The sequence below is a fragment of the Populus trichocarpa genome, chromosome 4, assembly GCF_000002775.5.
Source record: "Populus trichocarpa isolate Nisqually-1 chromosome 4, P.trichocarpa_v4.1, whole genome shotgun sequence".
In the NCBI taxonomy this organism is placed as follows: Eukaryota; Viridiplantae; Streptophyta; class Magnoliopsida; order Malpighiales; family Salicaceae; genus Populus; species Populus trichocarpa.
The window spans coordinates 11,761,800-11,783,467 of record NC_037288.2 but is presented as its reverse complement, the minus strand read 5'-3'; the positions used below and the strand labels follow the sequence as shown (position 1 = coordinate 11,783,467).

The 21,668-nt window shown below is 33.6% G+C and overlaps 1 pseudogene; it reads right to left on the bottom strand.

The window, feature by feature from the left end:
- Window positions 1–3,853: 3,853 nt before the first annotated feature.
- On the bottom strand, window positions 3,854–20,679 carry LOC112327333 (uncharacterized; annotated as a pseudogene).
- Between the last annotated feature and the right edge of the window lie 989 nt (window positions 20,680–21,668).

Here is a 21,668-nt window from a genome sequence, read left to right as displayed (position 1 = left end):
AATAAAAACTAAAAATTATCAATACAAAGCTATGAATATAAAATTGCGAATAGCAAAACGATTTAATTTTCAAAAATTACCCGTTATGAATTATTTTTGTGTAATTTTCAGAAATAACCCAACAAAACATACTTAAATAACCCAAAAGTCAAGATATGATAATAATATATCTCAAGAATAAAAAATATCAGATTTGAGATGTAGAATCCAAGTTTTGTGGAAAAACTCTAATTTTACGGCCCAAGCCTTATTTTTTTTAATTTGTCTTTGTGTGATTTCTTTAACCTTTCTTCCTTTTGTTTTTGAATTATAGACAACATGATCACAATTAGTATGTCTTTTTTTAAAGCTTTGCCACAACTAGGTTCTAGATGACAACAACAATGAAATAACACATAAACTAAAAGATAAAGGGATATAATGTGATTTTAAAGCCTTATTTTGATATCAACTGATGCAAACCCTATTGGTAAAAAGATCCAGAAACCCATAGTCAAGTCGACCCTTCCCAAGAAAGTTAAATTTAGGCTTGTGATTGAGTTTGACACAATGAAAGCTTGTGATTGAGTTTGACACAATGATAACCTGTGTTGAGGCACTAAGACTCTAGATATTAAACCCCCACCTAAGACTATACAATAATAATTGCATAAATCAAAGTTTGTCAAAAAAACCTACATATAAAGCAAATAACCCTATTTACAATAGGTAAAAACATCATAAACAATAATTGAAAAATAATATGAGAATTTTAAATAAAAAAAAAATAATTCTAAATCAACTGAAATTTTAACCCAATATGAAACTAGTCCTCTGGAATCTTCTAGTAAAAGCTTAGTTTGATCCAACAGTTGGATAAAAAATTATATTTGTTATTGTAAAACTATGCATTAGAAAAAATATGCTTCTAACTGCTAAAATTAAGTAGCTCATGAAATAGATGAATTAGACCTCTCTTGTAAATAGATTAAATTAACTAAGGTTTGATCATTACTTGTTGAAGATGTAATTTTTTTAAAATTTATTTTAATCCAAATATTCTGAATATGTCCATTGAATGTATCTATGAGTTTTTTTGTTCATAATTTTTTAATTGACCCATCTTCAATTTCTAATGGATCCTTTGATTTAGTTTTGATTGCATCATGTAGCTTCCAATCTCCACTGCTTTCTTTTACTGTTTTTCTTGCATTTGGCCCATGAAAATGACCTCGCAACACTTCCACGACATCATTTTGTTGTCACCAAGAAAATGATGGCATTCCCCGTCATTATACCATCTATGCTTCTACACCTTGCAACTCATCAGTACTGCCACTGGAAACTTTTAATGACATGGGTTCTCCCTCTGTTTATAGACTGCCACAGAATACTTGCTCCTCTCAGTGTTTTGACAAGGCCTAAATGGACAAATGCTGCAGTAGTAGGTTGGAGAACGAGCAATATAGTGAAGTTGGTGATGATGGGAGAAAACACGAAGACAATGATGCACTTATAGAAAACACTAATAAGAGTTTAGTGAGTGGGAAAGAAAGAATGGAAGGTGACAAGTAGAAGGTGCTCTTCATGGACCTCAAAACCGGAACATTATAGCATAAAAGTTACAAGGAAGACCAAGTAATTAAAGAAGTTGCATGTTTGTCCACATTAAGTGTTTTATTTTTGGTTTAGCCAAAGGTTTTTAACGTTTCTTATATTTGTGTACATTTTATTTTACTTGTCTTCATTGTCGGGATTGAAGGTAAGAGCTGTAGATCGAGATGGTCCCATCGATTGAATCCGAAGATCAATAGAATAGCTTTTAAAAAGAGGAAGAAGAAAGGCTAATGGCTGCTCATAAAGTTTATGGTAACAAACGGGCCTTGATTACTAGATTTTTCCCGGGAGGACTGATAATGCTGTCAAAAATCACTGGCATGTTGTAATTGTGATGTAGCCGGCAGGGCTGGTAGACATGTACGGTTTTGAGTATTTAAGTGATAATTTAATATTATTAAATAGGGATTTGGTTTAGATAGAATATATGATAGTCTAACAACTATTTTTAAGGATAATTATACAAGTTTAAGTTAAAAAAAAAAGTCTAGAACATCCAGAACCGGTAAGCTCCTTAAAACTTAATAACAGGATATACAACGGTTGAATTATACTTAAATTTTCTGTTAAATCTAAAGAAAATTTTCCTTAGGGCAACACTGTTAAAATCCAAAGACATTTTTGGAGAGGATACCAGTGAGTTTGGAAGTGTGTAAACACCATTTTCACGTGCTCCTTTGAGTAGTACTACCCCCGTGATTGGATCCTTAACAAGAAAGAAAAGGGAATGAAATTCAAAAAAAATGTTATTTCGGGAAGTGAAATGATGAACAAAAATAAGATTTTTATATATACCCGGAACACAAAGTGTATCGTTTAAATAGAAAGTGTAAGTGAGTTAATGAAATACCAATGAACCAATATGTGAGACACGTAAACCTGATTCGTCACCAATGAAAACTTCATTGGTTCCATCATATTTTGAATGGACTGATAAAGTTGCAAGATCACTAGTGATATTGTGAGAAGCAGTCAAGTCAATAAGCAATTTAGTGTCTTTGGCTTGTGAGGTGGAAGCACAATTAGTTGTTGCTTTACAAGAGTTCAACCGCGAACAATACTTAGAAATGTGACCTAATTTATCACATATTTGACATTTGGGTTGATACCTGTGCTGGCCATTAAATTTATCGGGCTTTTTGTTGTCACATGGGTTTTCATTGTTACGGGTTGAGGCAGGATGACCATCATATTTGAAGTGGCCTCCTTCGATTAGCTTGTTAAAGCCTCTAGAGACATTGCCCCCACTTGAAGAATGGGAAAGCAACCTGCAATTTGAGAAATTAGTTATAGCGATGAGCTGCTGTGTGGTGGCTTCAAGACGACGCAAGTAGCATTCATGACTTACAAGTAAATCATAAAGCTCTTCAAAGGACATCGAGCATTCCCTTGCCCAGATGGGTGCGATAATTTCTCTGAAATCTGGTCCCAAACCATTTAAGATATAAATAGTAAGGTCATCCTTTGAAATGGGATGATCAATAAGTGCATTCTCATCTGCAAGGGCCTTGACAATATGCATATATTCTTGAATTGATCGATGTTCTTTCTTAATCAAGGTAAGTTACTCCTTTAGTTGCATGGCACAACCATGAGACTTGCTTGCATACATGGTGTTTAATTTGCACCATGTGACTTGAGATGTTGTTGTAGCGAAGATAAATGGGGTTATGGTGGGTATAGTGAAGGATAAGATAACACTGAGAATTAACTTGTCTTCTTTGACCTAGTGGGATTTTTGAAGGGAAGAAACAGAGAAGCCATTTGGGGAGGGACATGGTTTGTCGCAGTAACATAGTCAATGAGAATGTAGCCAATTAGTAGGGTTTCAAACTAGTGCAAGTAATGGAACATCTATGGTGGATTGCGGGTTTGTGATGGGTGAAGGGAAGTTTTCTAAGTTGGGGATCAAGTTCTCGGTGGAGGGGAGCTTTAATACCATGATGAAAGTGATAAGAGTGGCTTATGTACAGATTGTTTACTTTCAAGAGAACAATTGTATTGCAGACCCATTTGATATACAAATCAATATTTTATATATATACATAACTTGTAAAATCTATTCTAAGAAAAAGGGCTAAAATTAAGGATATATTTTCTAACGGTTACAAACTTAAAAACAGAGTCAACTTTCTTTGTTATATCCTAGCTATTATACGCTTGATTATTGATAGATTTGCTGCTTATGAAATCTTCAGCTTGATACAATTAACCATCACTTTTCAGGTTTCTCAGACTACATGGCAGCATCAACAACTCAAGCCACAGTGAGTGAACTATCATCATCATCATCACTATAAGTTGCAGAGAACACAAAAGCCAAACCATTCAGGAGTTCCTGCTTTGCAAGAAGGCTAGTGGTGTGAACAAATACTTTTTTATGAGCTATACCATTTGTATCCAAGCTCATTGGTTGCATTGGAAAATAGGTTTCAAAAGCCTTTGTGGTTTTCTCAACGAAAAATGATCTTAGCAAATAATCCTTCATACGACAAATAAATTCATTGTTGTCTCTTGCCTGCACAATGAAGGAAAAGTGGCAGTAAAGACTTCATTGACTGCTCATTAATTAATTATAATACCAGAAGTAATTTTTATGTACTCCATACTTCCAAAGTTCCAATAGGTGATATGATCCAAGAAAGGGTTGAAAAAAAAAATTTAGATTCCAACGTAATTGTATCTATTCTCTAGTTTTATGCTATCGAGCAGAACTCTTAATCCAATTAATGGATCAAGTAGAAATTTTACCAGGAATTTCCATATATATTTGTTGCCTTTTGACTTGTGAACTTCCTATTTGGAGATGATTCTTTTCCTAATAATGTAAGGATATTCAATAGATAATTCCAAGACTCAACAACATAATTTCCAAGTGTGACAATGATTTCTTTAATGTTCTAAAATCCTTTTCTTACAAGGATCATTGGGCTAATTTTTTCTATTGCACAGTTTTATTATAACAAACATAATATTTTATTCAATCATTGGATCGAGTTGAAACTCTACCATACATTTCTAGAGGTCTTGTTATATACTAGGTTAAAATTTTAGATCCATCCAACATTGGAAGGACCTTGCAATAAGGTCCATAAGCTACTATACGAGATTTATATTAGTTCCTAGTTGATTTATGATTTTTTTCTATTTTTTTCCAGAATGTTTTAGGATGTTTTAAACTATTATAAATAGGTTTATTTAGCTTGTACTTATATTTTAGCTTTGGAGCCATGATGTTTTGAATAAACTTGTTTTTGCATGATGCAAAATATTTTGCTTTAGGCTGTGTTTGTTTCCCGGAAACCAGTTTCCGGGAAATCACTATACAAACTTTCATGTGTTTATTTGCCATTAGAAAAGTTGGTCAACGGAAAACACTTTTCAGTCAAAGAAAAATTTGGCTTGGTTTCCAGGAAAGTGTTTTCCTTTTATTTTGGGCGGAAAACACTTTCCGGAAGTTGTGAAAAATTTAAAAATGTCATATTATTTGTTGATTATATCAAATTTGGTCCTCAAACTTTTGATTGCTATATATATTTTGTTTTGAATATTTGTTTTTCAATTTCATCCCTGAGAATTTAATTTTTATATTAATTTTGGTCCTTATTTTTATAATTGTTACTTGCTTTTCCCTTATCATTTTTTAATTGAAATTTTTTATCTATCAAATTTGGTCCTCATTCTTTTGATAGTTACTTATTTTATTTGAAATAATTTATGAAATGTTAATTATTATTATTATTTTAATTTCTTCATCTTTCAATTTTTTTATTTTTTAGATTTTATTTCTATTATTTTGATTATTATTTATTTTATTTAAAATAATTTATGAAATTATATTTTTTTTCAATTTCATTCCCATTCAACTTTTTAATTTGTAAGATTTGTTCCTCATTATTTTAATAAACTTGAAAAAATAAAACATTAATAAGTTATTTTTCATTACCAAATACTGGAAAATGTTTTCCAACTTATTTTTCATTACACTACCAAACATCGGAAAATAATTCACTTTCCCGGAATTCACTTTTCAAAAGGAAACTACTTTCCAGCAAACAAACGGGGTTTTAGTTAAACAAAGAACAATCAAACTTATCAAAGTATAACCGACTTTGTGATGTTCTTCTTTATACTTCTCATTCAAATTCGCTAATCGTTGTGTGGGTGTTCATATTCCAATAGTATTAATGTTTTAGTTCAAGTAATCTTTGTGTCACACTTCTATTAAACCTGATTTTTTAGCTTTCCGAGATTTGTTCTTCTTGCATGTGAGTTATGTGACTACATGATCACAAGGTTCACATCAGCTGGTATCAAAGTTTAGCTCTATTTATCAAGTTATATCTATTTTTTTTGTTATGTAAATTTATTTCTACCTATATCTTTTTTTTTCTTTGTATCTTGTTTCAGGTATGTTTTTTTTTTCTTCTTTAGTTATTGTCTAGTTTTGTGTTAATGGTCTTTTGATAAAAGAAAAAAGTGTCCAACATTTTAATTCTACCCAGAATATCTATTAAGAGTAAAAAAACAATAAAAGAGATCACAAATTCAGGTCTATAGGAGCTGATTCTTTTGGGTATCAAGGTAGATTGAAGTTTTTAGGTTTGATCTCATTAAAATAAGTTGGGTACCTATAGTTTCGGATTTGAAATTTTAGGTTAGAATTCCTATTCCATAGTGTTTTTATATCATATCTTGGTTGTGTATTGTCTTATTTTTCTATTTGTGTCATGTATTCGCTAAGGGAGAGACAACTAAAAAGGGTTCTCACTCGAGAACACAAAAACTTATCATATATGTTTGGGGTTTTAAGGAAAGAATTTGATAAGTTAAAATAACTATTCTATGAATGGCAAGCATAAGAGAGAGAGGATCAACAACACCGAGAGGATGAAAGGCAAAAGAGAAGGACTATTTATACAAAGTTGTTAGAGGCAAGTGTTGGCAAGAAAAGAGGTTTGAAGGATTAAACAAGAGACTTATTAAACATCCATTGTATCTATCAGTGATTTGAGAGTAAATCACTTTGAAAAGAGAGGGAATGATACGATCCAAGAAAATGTTGAACAAAGAAATTAAAATTCTAGCGTAATTATACATGCGATCCAGTTTTATGCTATTAAGCATAGCTCTCAATCTGACAAATGGATTACGCAGAATTTTTACCAAGAGTTCCCAGACATATTGATCTACATTGAGTTAAAATTTCAGGTTGATCGGAGTTATAAAAGGTATCGTGATATAGGTTAGCAGATACAATATCAATTTTGTTATTTGTTACCTTTTGACTTGTGAACTTTTTATTTGGAGATGAATCTTTTCCTAATAATAGGAGGATATTCAGTAGATAGTTGTAGGACTTTTCCTAGTTCTACATCTTTAATAGATACCAATATAATTTCTAAGTGTGGTAACGATTCCATTAATGTTCCAAAATTCTTTTCTTACAAGGATTCTTGGGCTGATTTTCCTATTACATAGTTTAATGCTAATAAACATGATTTTTTATTCAACTGTTGGATCATATTGAAATTTTATCATACTTTTTAGAGGTCTTGATTTATATCGGGTTGGAATTTATATTCAATTCGACATCGGGAAGGCCTTACAATAAGGTCCATAAGCTACTATATGAGATTTATATTAGTTTACTAGTTGATTTAAGATTCTTTTTTTTTTTCTATTTCATTTAGAACTGTTTTATTATTTTTCCAGAATTGTTTAGGATTTTGTTTACCTATTTTAACTAAGGTTATTTAGCTTGTACTTAGGTTTTAACTTTGGAGCCATGATGTTTTGAATAAACTTGTGTATTGTATGATGCAATACATTTCTATTTGGTTAAATAAAGAACAATCCAACTTATTAAAGTATAATTGACTTTGTGGCGTTCTTTCTTATACTTCTTATTCACGATTCACTAATCATTAGGTGGGGGTTCATATTCCAATATTGTTGGTGCTGTAGTTTAAGTAATCTTCGTGTCACACTTCTATCAAACCTGATTTTCTGGCTTTCCAGGATTTGTCTTTCTCACATGTGGGTTACGTGACCATGGGACCTCGTGATCACGCAATCCACAATGAAATTGAAAACTATCCCAAGAAAGTCGAATATTAGGTTTGAAACCTTGACCTAGAGGTAACCCTATACCTAAAAACCAAAAGTATTCAGAAAAGAACTTGGACCCAGAAATAAATTTATACCTAAGAACCCGAAGTATGCGAGTAATGCCACGAAACTAGTTAATCTTCGCTAAGTTAGTATACGATCTTTTTCCTTGCAAAGAAAGGTTGTTTGCAACATGCAAAACAAAGGAAAAATCCTTTTTTGTTAAAATCATCATTAATCCAAAGCTAAGACCTAAATACAAGCTAAATAATCATATTTATAATAGGTTAAAACATCCTAAATAATTTTGGAAAAATAATAAAATAAGAAAAAAAAACCTAAATCAACTAGTAAACTAATATAAATCTTGTACAGTAGCTTATGGACCTTATCGTAAGGTCTTTTTGATGTCAAATTGATCTAAAATTTTAACTCAATATAAATAAGGATCTCTAGAAATATATGGTAAAATTTCAATCTCCAACAGTTGAATAAAAAATTATGTTTATTAGCATAAAATTATGCAAAAAGAAAAATCAACCCAAGAATTATTGTAAGAAAAATAATTTTTGAACATTAAAGATCCTTGTAGAACTAGGAAAAATTCTAAAATTAGCTGTTGAATATCCTTGTATTATTAGAAAAAAAAACTTTTCCAAATAAGAAGTTCATAAGTCAAAAGACAATAAAAAATATATATATTATATTTATTAATTGGATTGAGAATTATACTTAATAATATAAAACTGTACAATATATAATTATGCTATAACCTAATTTTTTTTTATCAACCCATTTCTTGAACAATAGGCATAACTCGGAAAGCATATGAAAAGAAAAACATGTGTCCTTTTATCTTTGCTGCCACAACTATTGTGCATTTATTCTATAATAATAGCATCCCCAGAAAATATTATTTTTTGTTTGTTTTAATGTCATAGGATCTGCAGTGAGAGCAGGACATTATATTTTTTTTATTATTAATGTAGGTGTTTGGGGCCAGCTTGCATGTATCTCAACTAATCTCACGGGTCCTGAAGTTAACGACCATGTAAACCTCCAATAACTCCGAGGTTTGTGAGACTCAAACTGGTGATATCTAGAAAATAAACTTAGATCCTGACCAGTTGAGCTACACCCCTCAAGATTAGAACAAGACATTACTTGATTCACCCAGAAGCAACCAATTAAATTTTTTTAGTGGCAGAACAGAGAGCTCAAGAAAGAAAGACAGTGAAGAAGGAAATAAAATACCAATCTATATTCAGAAGCCCGTGCAGGTAGCTTCAAATAAGCCATTCTACTGACCTCGTAATCCCATAAGGACGGTGTATCCAGCGTTTTTTGGTTATAGATTGTGCTTTTCCACTAAATTTGCGATCACCGAAGACATAATCTGAAAGCAGATATTGTTTACATGTAAGATAGATCGTATAGTTATTATATCTTCTCGCTTATAAGAGCAAAACTAGAAACAAATTTCTCTTCAAACAACAACAGAAGAGAGAAATTGACATGATTTTTTCAGACGTGATTAAGAACATCACGCATCTAACTGTCTAAATATGTCACCTCTACCAGTCTCCTACATAATATAACACAAAGGAAAAATCCTTATAATCCAAAGATAGAAGTACCAGTCCCATGGAGTTGGAAATCAGTAATCCTTCGAAACACTTGACTATACAAAAGAGCACTCCAAGACATGATGGAACGAGGATATGGTTGAACTCCAGGAACATCATCCTTGTTACATACAAGAGTAACAAAAATAGTCCCTTAGTCAACAATAACAGTGCCACCCCCGGTAGACCTTCTGATGACAGGAGCCTATCTCATAATACCCATGTTCAAGAAGCTCTGAAGGTTTCCCAAGTAAGTATTCACCTCTATCAGTATACATATCCCAAGAAAATGAAATGTTATTGACAACAAAGAAAATGTTCAGTCATCTACAGATGCTCGCTCATTTATTCAGATAACAAATCAAAAAACGAAAATTACATGAGACATCATTGTTTTAATTGAAGAGCAGCCCTAAGCACAGCACTTTAAGAGCAAATCTCAACACTCTCTAGATATTTTGCAGGTGAAATACACAAGCAAGTCCATGTGTGAGACTCGCAACAAGTAAATCTCACTTGAGGAACCATGAAGCCAAATATTTTGCATGCAGCATAGGATGGTGATGATAATGTTAATAGCAGCAATAAAGTGATATTATTTGATCGGAGAAGATCTTAATTTAGATGATGATGATGAATTTTGCGTTGGTACACTACACCATTAAACAGTTTTATCGATGGACTCATTCCGTCGGTGACAGGAATGAACTCCGTTGGTGAAATAATTACCGACGGCCTCACCGACGGAACACGTCCATCGGTATAATAGTCGTCGGTAATTCCCCTTTCCGTTGCTAATTCTGTCGCAAATAAAAAAAACAACCCACCGACGGAACATCGACGGTCTTACAGACGGATACACGCGCCAAAAAAAAAATTCCGGCTGGAACATTACCGACGGAATCAATCCGTCTGAATTTTCAACGGTAATTACCGACGGACAATCCGTCGGTAATTATGGCATCGGTGGTAATTGTGTGGCAACTCTCTGTGAAATACCGATGGATAATATCCGTCGGTAAAGCCGTCTGTATGTTATCACCGATGGATAGTATCCGTCGGTAATGATGGCATGGCTGGTAATTGTTTGGCAACTCTCTGTGAATCACCGACGGATAATAGTCGTCGGTAACGCCGTCAGTATCTATTTAAAATATATATAAAAAAATAATTTATTAATAGTAAAACTCTAATAAACAAATAAAATTGGATTAAACATTAAAAATATTAAAATAATGTTAAATAATATTCATCCAAATATTAATTACAAATTTAATGTGTTTAAAAAACAAAATTAAACTAGGATAGCGGCGGAGCTGGAGGAGAAGGAGGAGGAGGAGGCTGGTTGTTCCCGGGACCGTACAGCTAAAAAGACCATGCACAAGTATCATCACCCATCTTTGATCTCATCTCCATGACTATGTGACAGAGCTCATTATAATTCGTCAAGAGTTGTTGATATTGTTGTTTCAAGGCAGTGAGCTCCTCAAACTGGGTGCTCGATACTGATGGAGTGCTTCCAACGGTTGAGACACTACGAGCCGAACGCAAGTTTTCAGCCGTAGTGTTGGAGAGCCCGTAGACTCGATTTTTATCGGGTCCACCAGACGGTCCCACCTCCATCCACAAATCTGGATTGAAATCTGGATGGGTCGAAGGATTGTCCCCATATCTCTCCCTCAACCGGCTATTATAGGTCTCCTGAAAATTTAAAAAAAAATCATCATATGCAATTCAAGATGCAATTCAAGAAAATAATAACTTACAAAATAAAATGAATGAACGAACATACCACAAAGTGCTGAGCACGGTTGTCCACAAACTGTTGCATCCCCTTTTGGCGGTCTTGACTTCGCACATGCGTCTCTACAAACAGCTCCATTGGACTCGGCTCACGTCCAAGAGACGCAGCCTGTAAGGAAAAAATAGGTTGAAAGTTATTTAATAAGGAACGAGAAATTAATTAATGATATATTTCATTAAAATTAATCTTACCATCCGCTTTGCATATGCACTGAATGGGACGGATCCGCCAGTGTGCGTGGTCACCGAACCATGAATTTGCCGGTTCCGGTTGTCGGCGCCGGACTGTGAACGCCGTGAGAACCGCTGTGAGGTCACGTGCTCAATATATGCCGTCCATATTTCCCCCGAGATGAATGGCGGTTTGAATTCCCGCCAAACCGCCACCTCATTCCATCCTTCAAGACCGTTATCCCTCGTGTTTTTTTTTTTTGGTATCATACCAAAAATCACGCAACCTACTTCCATAGTAACAAATTATAATTTAAAACATAAAATTATAAAACAAAAATAAATATTATTTTCGATGTTACCTAGTTGCCGCGTGATTCTCCCATACCCTCCTCACAACATTGTTGTTCGCCCTATCCCACTCAAATTTATTATGTGTATATAAATAATTCATATAAAATAAAAATATTACAAGATATAAAATTATAAAAATTATTTATTAAAAATAAGCTGAAAATTAAAAACTAACACCGACCTGAAATCGCTTAAACTATGCATCGATATTAGATTTCCACTCAGGATGTTTGGAAACCTGGCTCCATTGAAACAATGGAATCTCCATCGACAATTTAAACGCCAATGTTATAGCCCTTGCAGCCTCAATGTTTGTGAACCTGAAATTAAATAAAAGTAATAATATTAATTAGTTGTTCATAAATTATGTTATAAGTATATAAAAAAAAGTAAAACCTAAACAAACTTACATTAAGAGGTCATCCTTCCATTGTGCCTGGTACTTGCGGGTGAATTGACCCCGCTGTGAAGGCGCACCGCTTCTGCGCTGTGAAACCGCGCTAGAAGAGGCAGCATCACAAGTTGGCGTACATTCCTCGCCATGATCAGCACCTAAGGATATGTCCTCCTCGCTGCTAGAAGAACTAGCTGCAACCGTCTTCTGACGACGTGCTGTAGATTTCATTCTACGCATCTACACAAATTTATACGAATAATTATATAATTAACTTTGATTATTTAAAAAAAAATTCGACAGAGTCTCCCCTATACTGGGGGGTCCCAAGTTATCGACAAAATCATATTACACTTCCAATTTTATTTCACATCCCGATCCAATCATCTTGGATCTCAGCCCAACTCATCATCAACACAAAACATCTTATTCAATAATATCATATAATGAAATTCAAGTAAAAGAATCAATTTCAACTATGAACATTCATTGTTAAATTGGTACTTAGAGTTACAAGCAATAACAATGACAGGTAAACAATAATATCCTAAATTAAGATAAACTAATTAAATGTATAAATTAATATTTTTAACATAAATTCAACAATAAAAATTATACCAATACAAACAATAATATCATAAAATGAATAAATAAAATGAAAAAACTAAAAAAAACTATACAAAACAACCTAAACACAAAACAAACAATACACAAACCTAAAAAACACTATATCAATTCAAAATAAATTTGGGAATAAAAAATGCTAACCTTAATAGTGTGTTGAATTTAAGATTTTATCTACAAACAATACACAAAACAAAGAACACCAAAACAAATAATCATGATTAAAATAAAAAAATACAAAGATAAAGAAAAAAGAATACATACCTTTTAAAACTACCACCAAATAGGGGTAAATCTCTTAAAAAAGCCAAATGCAACCAAATGAACGGAGAAGAAAAAATGAAGAAGAAACAAAGCCAGAGAAAAAATGAACCAAATTGGGGGAGGGGAGGTTTTATACTGCAATTTTTCCGACGGAAATTAATTGTTGTCGGTGGCATTAACTTTCGTCGGTAATACCGTCAGAAATTAATTGAAATGCGCACCAAAAAAGTTCAAAAATCCCGCCAGACTTTTCGATCCATCGGTATTTGTGCAGACGGACACGTGTCTGACATGTGTGCGCTTTGGGATGTGCGTAATTCCGTCGGTATTTTACGTCAGAAAGCCGTCGGTGATTGTGGCACAATCCCGTAAATGTTTTGCAACTCTCTGTGAAATACCAACAGGTTGTAGTCCGTCGGTGAAAGTGGCACAATCCCGTAATTTTTTTCAACTCTCTTTGAAATACCGACGGGTTTTAGTCCGTCGGTGAAATCGTAAATTTTTCTTATTTTTTTGTGTAACCGTGTCACAAAATCTTGAATTGCAATCTTACAGCACACGTAGCACAATAACAAGAGCTGACCATTAAAGAAGAATAAATATTTCATGTTCCAAATTATTACATTATAAAAATAAGGCTTTAGAACATGTTTAGTTAGTCGGAATTTTCATCTTCGTCCTCAATTGAATTGTTATCATCAGCTTCATCGCACTCTTCAATTTCGTTATCATCTTCTTCAACAACATTCTTTTGTCCACTAGTAGAGCTCATAAGAGCATTCAACTCCTCTACGTCAACATCAACAAGATTATCGTTGAAAACACGAAAATTCAAATTTTCTTCTAAGTCAATCGAAGGAGCAACTAGGTATGGTTCAACCAACTCACTAGCTTGAAAGATTTCATCTATCACACTAGTGTCTTCGTTCTCATCCTGAACAACCTCGACACGACCCTTGGGTTTTGTTTTTAAAACGGATAATCAATCAACTCTTGATCGGTCCTTTCTAAACGAAGGGGTGTATGTGTAATAAACTTGTTGGTATTGCTTTGCAAAAACAAAGACGTCGTTTACATTACGGTGTCTAGCTTTTGAGTTGATTTCAACGAGACCATAGTGAGGATCTACTCTGATTCCTCTATCAGTTGTGTCATACCAATAGCATTTGAATAAAAACACTTTATTCTGCTCGTTATGATATTGCAGTTCAATGACATCTTCCAATCTACCGTAGTAGTCAACTTCAAACTCACTAGAAGTCGATCCCTTAAGACAAACACCGCTATTGTATGTCTTTCTTCCATGCCCGTATTCTTCAGTATGAAAGAAATATCCATTGACAAAATACTCGTTATAGCACTTGACTTTTCTTTCAGGGCCCAGGCTTAGTAAAGACAGTGAAATAGCAACACTACCTCCCATTTGATAAACCTTGTAAATTAAATACAACAATAATCAATAAACGGATATTATGTAAAATTGACATACAATTAATTACATTGCAAGAGATAATGAGTTTGTGATAGGACTTACATGTGTTCTAAACCATGTGGCAAATTGTTCATCTTGTAATTGAAAGATCTGGGATTCGGTCAGCTGTGAGTTATTGGACAGTAAGTATCGTCGATGCTGCTTGCAAGGTTGTTTCAAATTATATGAGTTTATGGTATCACAAAACATAAATAATACACTCTTGACAAAGTTTAAGTCGAACATCTACTTACTTAATAAAGGGTCTCAGCTCATCACAATTAAATAGGACATAATTGTGTGCTTGTCTAAACTCTATTTCAGACAAATGTCTTCCCCTCACGGCATTTTTAGGTGTGGGTCGTCCAGGATTGGAGAATATTGACAAGTTCCCACTTGAAGGCACTTCACCACCATCATCATGCTGTGGAACACGGTTGATCGTTGTTCTCAAATGAGGTTCGAAATAGTATGAGATAAATGTTGAGATCTCCTCAACAATATAGGCCTCACATATTGACGCCTCAACATGCGCCTTGTTCTTAACCTTTTTTTTAAGATTGAACAAGTACCTCTCGAATGGATACATCCATCTGTATTGGACCGGTCCTCCAACTTTTACCTCAAACAGTAAATGTACGGGTAGATGCTCCATTGAGTCAAAAAATGATGGAGGGAATATCATCTCAAGTTTGCATATTGTCTCGACGATATTCTTTTCAAGCCTTTCAATGTGATCAATATTCAACTTGCTGGAGCATATATCTCTGAAGAAATGACTGATCTCCGTTAGTGCATCCCATATCCCCTTTGGCAACAAATCACGAAAAGCTAATGGGACGAGTGTTTGTATAAACACATGGCAGTCATGACTCTTCATTCCATATAATCTGCATTCCTCCGTGTTAACCAGCCTTGATATGTTCGAGGCATGTCCATTGGGGAAACGCAGACTCTTAAGCCATTTGTAGACTAGTAGTTGTGTGTTTTTCTCTAGCACGAAGCTTGCTCTTGGTTTTGCGACCCGTGACCCATCACAAACCAACTCCATATTTTTATGGTTACATAACAGCGCTACATCCAATCTACACTTGATGTTGTCCTTTGTCTTCCCCTTCACATCCATGACGGTGTTGAAAATGTTCTCAAACACGTTCTTTTCAATGTGCATGACGTCAAGGTTATGGCGGAGAAGATTGGTCTTCCAATAAGGAAGCTACCAAAAGATACTTCGCTTCACCCAATTATGGGTCAAACCAAAACCAGGAAACTTCTACTTACCTGATTGGAGACCAAACACAATGTCACCGTACTCTGACACAACATCAAACAATTCTTCACCGGAAAGAAACGGGGGTGCAACATCTTTTTCAACTCTGCCAACAAAGAAATCATTGATAGTCCACATCAAAGCCGCTCTCATAACAAAATTCTGTTTTCTCGAGATGTCAAAAGTCAAAGATCCAGAGGACCACAACTGTGTCAACTCATCAATTAATGGACGAAGACAAACATCTATATTCCACCCCGGACTGCTCGGACCTGGTATGACCATAGATAAAAACATGAACTCCGGCCTTATACACATCCCCGGTGGCAAGTTATAAACCGTCAGTATGACTGGCCAATAAGAATAAGGAGCAGCAAATGACCCGAATGGGTTGAATCCAGGTACACAACCCAAGACGCACGTTCCTTGATTCAGCTGAAAAGTGAGGATGCACACTATTAAAGTGTTTCCATGCTTCACCGTCAGAAGGATGAACCATCACTCCATCAACCGCATGGTGTGATTGGTGCCATGTCATGTACTCAGCAGTTCTTGGTGACATGAATAACCTCTGTAGTCTAGGTGTGATTGGGAAGTATCTAAGTTTTTTATATGCCACGAGAGTCTTCCCTCTACCAGTTCTGGGTTTGTAACGGGAATGCCCGCATGTCATGCACTCGGTCATCTCAGCATTTTCAAGGTAGTATAACATGCAGAAGTTAGGACATATATCAATTTTCTGGTATCCTAAACCGAGGGGTTTCATCATGGACTTGGCAGCATAGAAGTTCTCTTTCAGACTGTTCCTTTCAGGTAAAATGCTTCTCGCCCATTCAATAATCTTGTCATAACCGGCCTCACTCAACCCGTGATCTGACCTGATGGTGAACACCTGTGCTACGGCTGATAATTTACTGTGGTTCGTACAGCCATCCCATAATGGTTCATCAGAATCTTTCAACAGATCAAAAAACCTTGCTGCATCTACATTAGGTTCTTCTTCTACGATTGGACATTCCCTAACATTACCTTCACTCATTCTCATTGCATCCATAACCATATTCATGTATGGATTACTGTTCTCATTTCCAACTTCATGCATGTTGCTAGCACTAGAAGTTGACCCAACCGCCTATTCTTCCATGCTCTCATCAAGAACAAATAGTTCTCCGTGTGCATACCAACACAGGTAATCCTCATGAACCCTTTGGTTAGAAGATGCATCGTTACAACATCTTGATGCAGAAACTTTAAATTTTTACACTTCCTGCATGGACACCTAATACCGCCATCAGTAAAATTCCTCGGAATAGATGTTGCGAAATTTATAAAACCTTGGACACCGTTATAATAATCCATCCTCCGCAATCCTTGGGGTGAGTCCCGATACATCCATGAACAATCATCCATGACTTCTATTGAACCTCTATAAAACATAACAAAAATATTGGTTTTCCCCGATATTATCAAACAAACTAAAACAACACTTATGTTAAATATTCATTATCAATTATCAACTATCAACGTTCATACATACAAATTTATACATATATAAATTTACAGAAATCACAACTTCGAAATAGAATTGATAACAATTAAAAAAGACCCGTTAAACTCGCTATTAATTATTTATTTCATCACAACACATTTAATTCGGTGTAATTCAAACAAAATTTCAACAATTTACAAACAAATATAATTTGACAAAATCTAAAACAAACTATAACAACTATAAAATTATACATTCATACTAAAAGTTTCTTTGACAAATAAGAATCAAACAAGTACATACGTTAACAAAATACATATCCTAAAAAAATAATAAAATTCACATTTAAATGTTAAAACTAAAAAGAATTGATTTACTTACAAAAAAATGATAAAATCCACAAGAAACGGATATTGTGACCACGTACAAGGTATAAGAAACTTGAGTGCTTGTGTTGAAAATAGTGGAGAGTTGGGATAAGTGGTTGGCTGCAGTTTGGGAGGGGAGAGGTGGGATGGGAAAGAAGAAGAAGGAGAAACAGAGGAAGAGAGTGTCGGCAGAGGGGGTGTATATAATGGTTTTTACCGATGGACTCACCGACGGATATATTCCATCGGTGATTCCGTCGGTGACAGTGCCAAGTCACTGTACGGCTATCTTAGTTTGAATCCCTCGGTCATTCCGTCGGTAAAATCATCTGAAAAAACTCCATGTCACCACGTCGTTGCATCTTTCCAAACAAAATGTATAGTCCGTTGGAGATACGGTCGGTATATACCGACGAAATATTTCCGTCGATATATACCGACCGTATCTCCGACGGAGTTAGTCCGTCGGTATATACCGTCAGATTTTGAGACAGAATTTAGTCCGTCAGTAATAACTACCGACGAAATATTTCCGTCGGTAATTCCATTGGTTTTCTCTGATTTTCTGGTAGTGGTAGTTCTAGTGCTGATATGGGTACTTCTGGTTTTAATGTTGTTGGTTATAGGATTGTAATCGACACTTCTAGTGTTAATGTTATTAATTTTACAAATAGAAGATTTATGTCATGCATATTACATTATAAAAACATTTAGGAAGATATACAATGAGGTGATGCATCCATTACTAGAAGTTGATTTAGATGTTAATGACATACAATATGATTGTTCTACCACTAATCTTAAAAAAAGCATGGGTAGACTAAGAAAAAATAGATGAAAAGAACATGGAGAATATCAACCTGGTACTATAGAAAAAGGGCTTTCACACTTAGATGCAATATATGTAAGCAAGATGACTACAATTTCATGACATGCTAAAAAGATAGTGCTACATAAATTAGAGGATCCAGTGTTGCCAAGGATCTAGTGGTGTTGTAAGAGGATTTAGTGGTGCTAACGAAGGAAAGAGTGGTGTTGTTAGAGGAATAAGAGATTCCAAAGGTGAGAGAGATAGTAAGGTGGTGGAAATGGAGTTAGCCCATCCTTCTCTTAACCCTCAACACAAACACAAGTTAGTCTTTTAAATATGCAGGCTAGTTCACTTAGTTTAAAAATTGTTCTATTGCTAATCAATGTTCTTAGAGATTATAGACTAGTGTTGATACTTCATCCTCTGAACACTTTACCCAAACCATCATACATTGATTGGAGGATCTAGATGAACCAAATTATGGATTTGTTTTAACTATTTCAAGCAATAAGAATATAAATGTTATGGATCATTGTTATGACAGGTTTAAATTATGGATTTTACTATCTTAATGTGCATGCTTTTGCTATATTTGATATTTATGTTTCATGTATTTTGTTTACTAGGGAATACATATGTTTTATTTTATTTATTCAACATGAACAACATCTTAGTTAGGAACATTAACATTACACATACTAAATTAGCTACCAGTAATAACTTTAAACTTCCAAAACTAGCAAATATATTGTGATTCTTGATCAGACTCTATATAATTCATTTTTCATTTTCTTCACTTCATCAAGTATTCGCTCGATATCATTACCATCTCCTCTCCCTTCTATATTTAATTTAATTTTATTCATAAGTTTGCACCAATCAATGAAGTTATTATTGCATGACTTGTCATCATATATGTAGAATAGCTTGTTTTTACTTATATATGTTTTCTATTTCATACACTTTCTTTTCTTAAGCTTTATTTCATCCAAGTTGTTGCAAGTTTGTAAGCTATTTGATATAGATGATGACATATTGATAATGCATGTGCTTGTTATTGGTTGTATATGTGTTGGAAATTTTAGAGGTTGTTGGTGGTGTGTGTTTTGGGTTGTTATTTTGAATATTTGGTAGTGTGTGCTTGTTGGTAGTTGTATTTGTGCTGAAAATTTAGGAATGCGTGTTTACTAGAAATGCTAGTAGTCGGTGTGTTTTGGATAGTGATTGAATATTGATAATGTATGTTTGCTTGAATATTGGTTGTTTGTTTGCTTGAATTTTAGGGAGTGTATTTGCTAGAGATATTGGCAAAGTGTCTATGGGATCTTTGGTAGCGTGTTTGCTGGAGTTTTGCTAGAAGTTTGCATGTTAAATATGATGGTGAGTTGTTATGCTCAAATGGTGTGTTTGTGTTGACAATGGGACTAATATTTTTGTTTGCTGAAAAATGATGCTTTGTTTATAATTTTTTTTTTTTTGAAGAAGTTGATGTGATTGCAGCTGGAAATGGTGAGGGAAAAGGAAAATATCTTGTTAAAACATGTAAATTATGATATTTTTATAATTATGAAGCAATTGGAACACTGGCTGGTTTTTTTTAAAAAATAAATTAAGCAACAATAACATTTATGATATTTTTGTTATTTTGATTGAAAATAGACTTTTTAGTCATTAAATAGAAGATAACGATATTCATATCAATAATTGAACCTTTTTCATTAACTTTTTTGGGTAAGTCAACTAGAAGATGTAAAGTGTTATAAACATATAACCTCCAAGATGTTTATTTGTAATTTTTTAAAGAATAAAAAGAAAGTGAAAAAAATGAATAAACTACAAAGTTTTTTTTTATAATTATCCCAAAAACAAATACCTTAACTTAGAAAGTAATGATAAAGGAAATTACTAGTATTTGTATTTAAGTTGTAATTACAATTACTTTCCTTCCACCACCCCTAATATTTCATAGAAATTTATAGTTCAATCTAGATTATGATGACTAGTAAAGGTGTTGTGTGTACTTTGGAGACTAACCAATGAATAATAAGCTTCATTAGTTCCATTGGTCAACAAAGATGAGAGAGTCCCTTTTTCCACCACATTCCCTTTGTCTAACACTGCAATGTTGTTGGATTTCTCAGAATGGCACGGGCTATAGCGATATGCTATTTCCCCCCCTGATAGTTGCGCTGCCCTGTCTCCGCATAATGTATCATATTTGTTTTTTAGTCTGGATATGAAATCATAATCGTTGGCTGCCTTAGCTGCTTCAATTATCTCTAATTCATTGATTTTATCAGATGATACACATGTTAGTGAATATTTCATATAGCCATTCAATTGGATATATGCAGCACTTATTTTATTAATATAAAATATATTTATTATTAATAAAAGCTTTCTCTATTTTTAACATTTATTTAAATTTGATTAATGAATCTAATATTTATGTAATGAATCTAGAGTAAAGATTAAGTTCATGAGACAAAAATATTTTGCAAAGAAAATCATAAAGTTATTATAATTATGAGATTCCTATTACATCAAGCATTGTTCATAAATATTCCGGGTCAATGTTGAGACCGATGCATATTATTTTTCATGCTTTATGAAAGGAAACAGTTGCTTTTATAAACTGAGGTACGAAGGATACTTGAAACTAATATGCAGGTGCTTGTAATATAACATGTACACTAAACTAACCAGCAAAAGAATTTCATATGAAGAGATCACTTATATACATGGAAAGGCTTTCATGATAGTTATGTAAAAGATCTTTAAAGTTGAGATTACTAAGTTATCTTATATAAGGAGTGTTATGCTTTGATCTTGATCACATGTTATCCTAATTAAGGGTAACAAACGAGCAGATATTGAGTATAACATGAACTATATGAAGATATTTGAGTAATCAAGAGAGAATTCATCACCCTAGGTGAATTATGAAAAATATTCTATATGTTTTCAAATAGTATTAATTGTGAAATCATTGACCAAGTTGGAATGAGTTTTGAAAATAGTTTAAAATCTTATTTAAAGAATCAATGACTATAATGTTGAGAATTAAAATGATTTAACAAAGTAGACATACTCCATGCTATAATGTTTAAATCAGAACATTCATGATGAAGGAATCATAATTATACTAAGAAACTAGTCATTAAAAGGTTAAGTCAAATCACTTATGACTTTTCTAATATTTAGGGATCATGACAAGTTGCTAGATATTGTACTTGATCTCTAAATATAAATCAATCAATTATTGAATTGTTAATAAATTAAATTGTTTAATTTATTTAATATTATTTTATACAGGA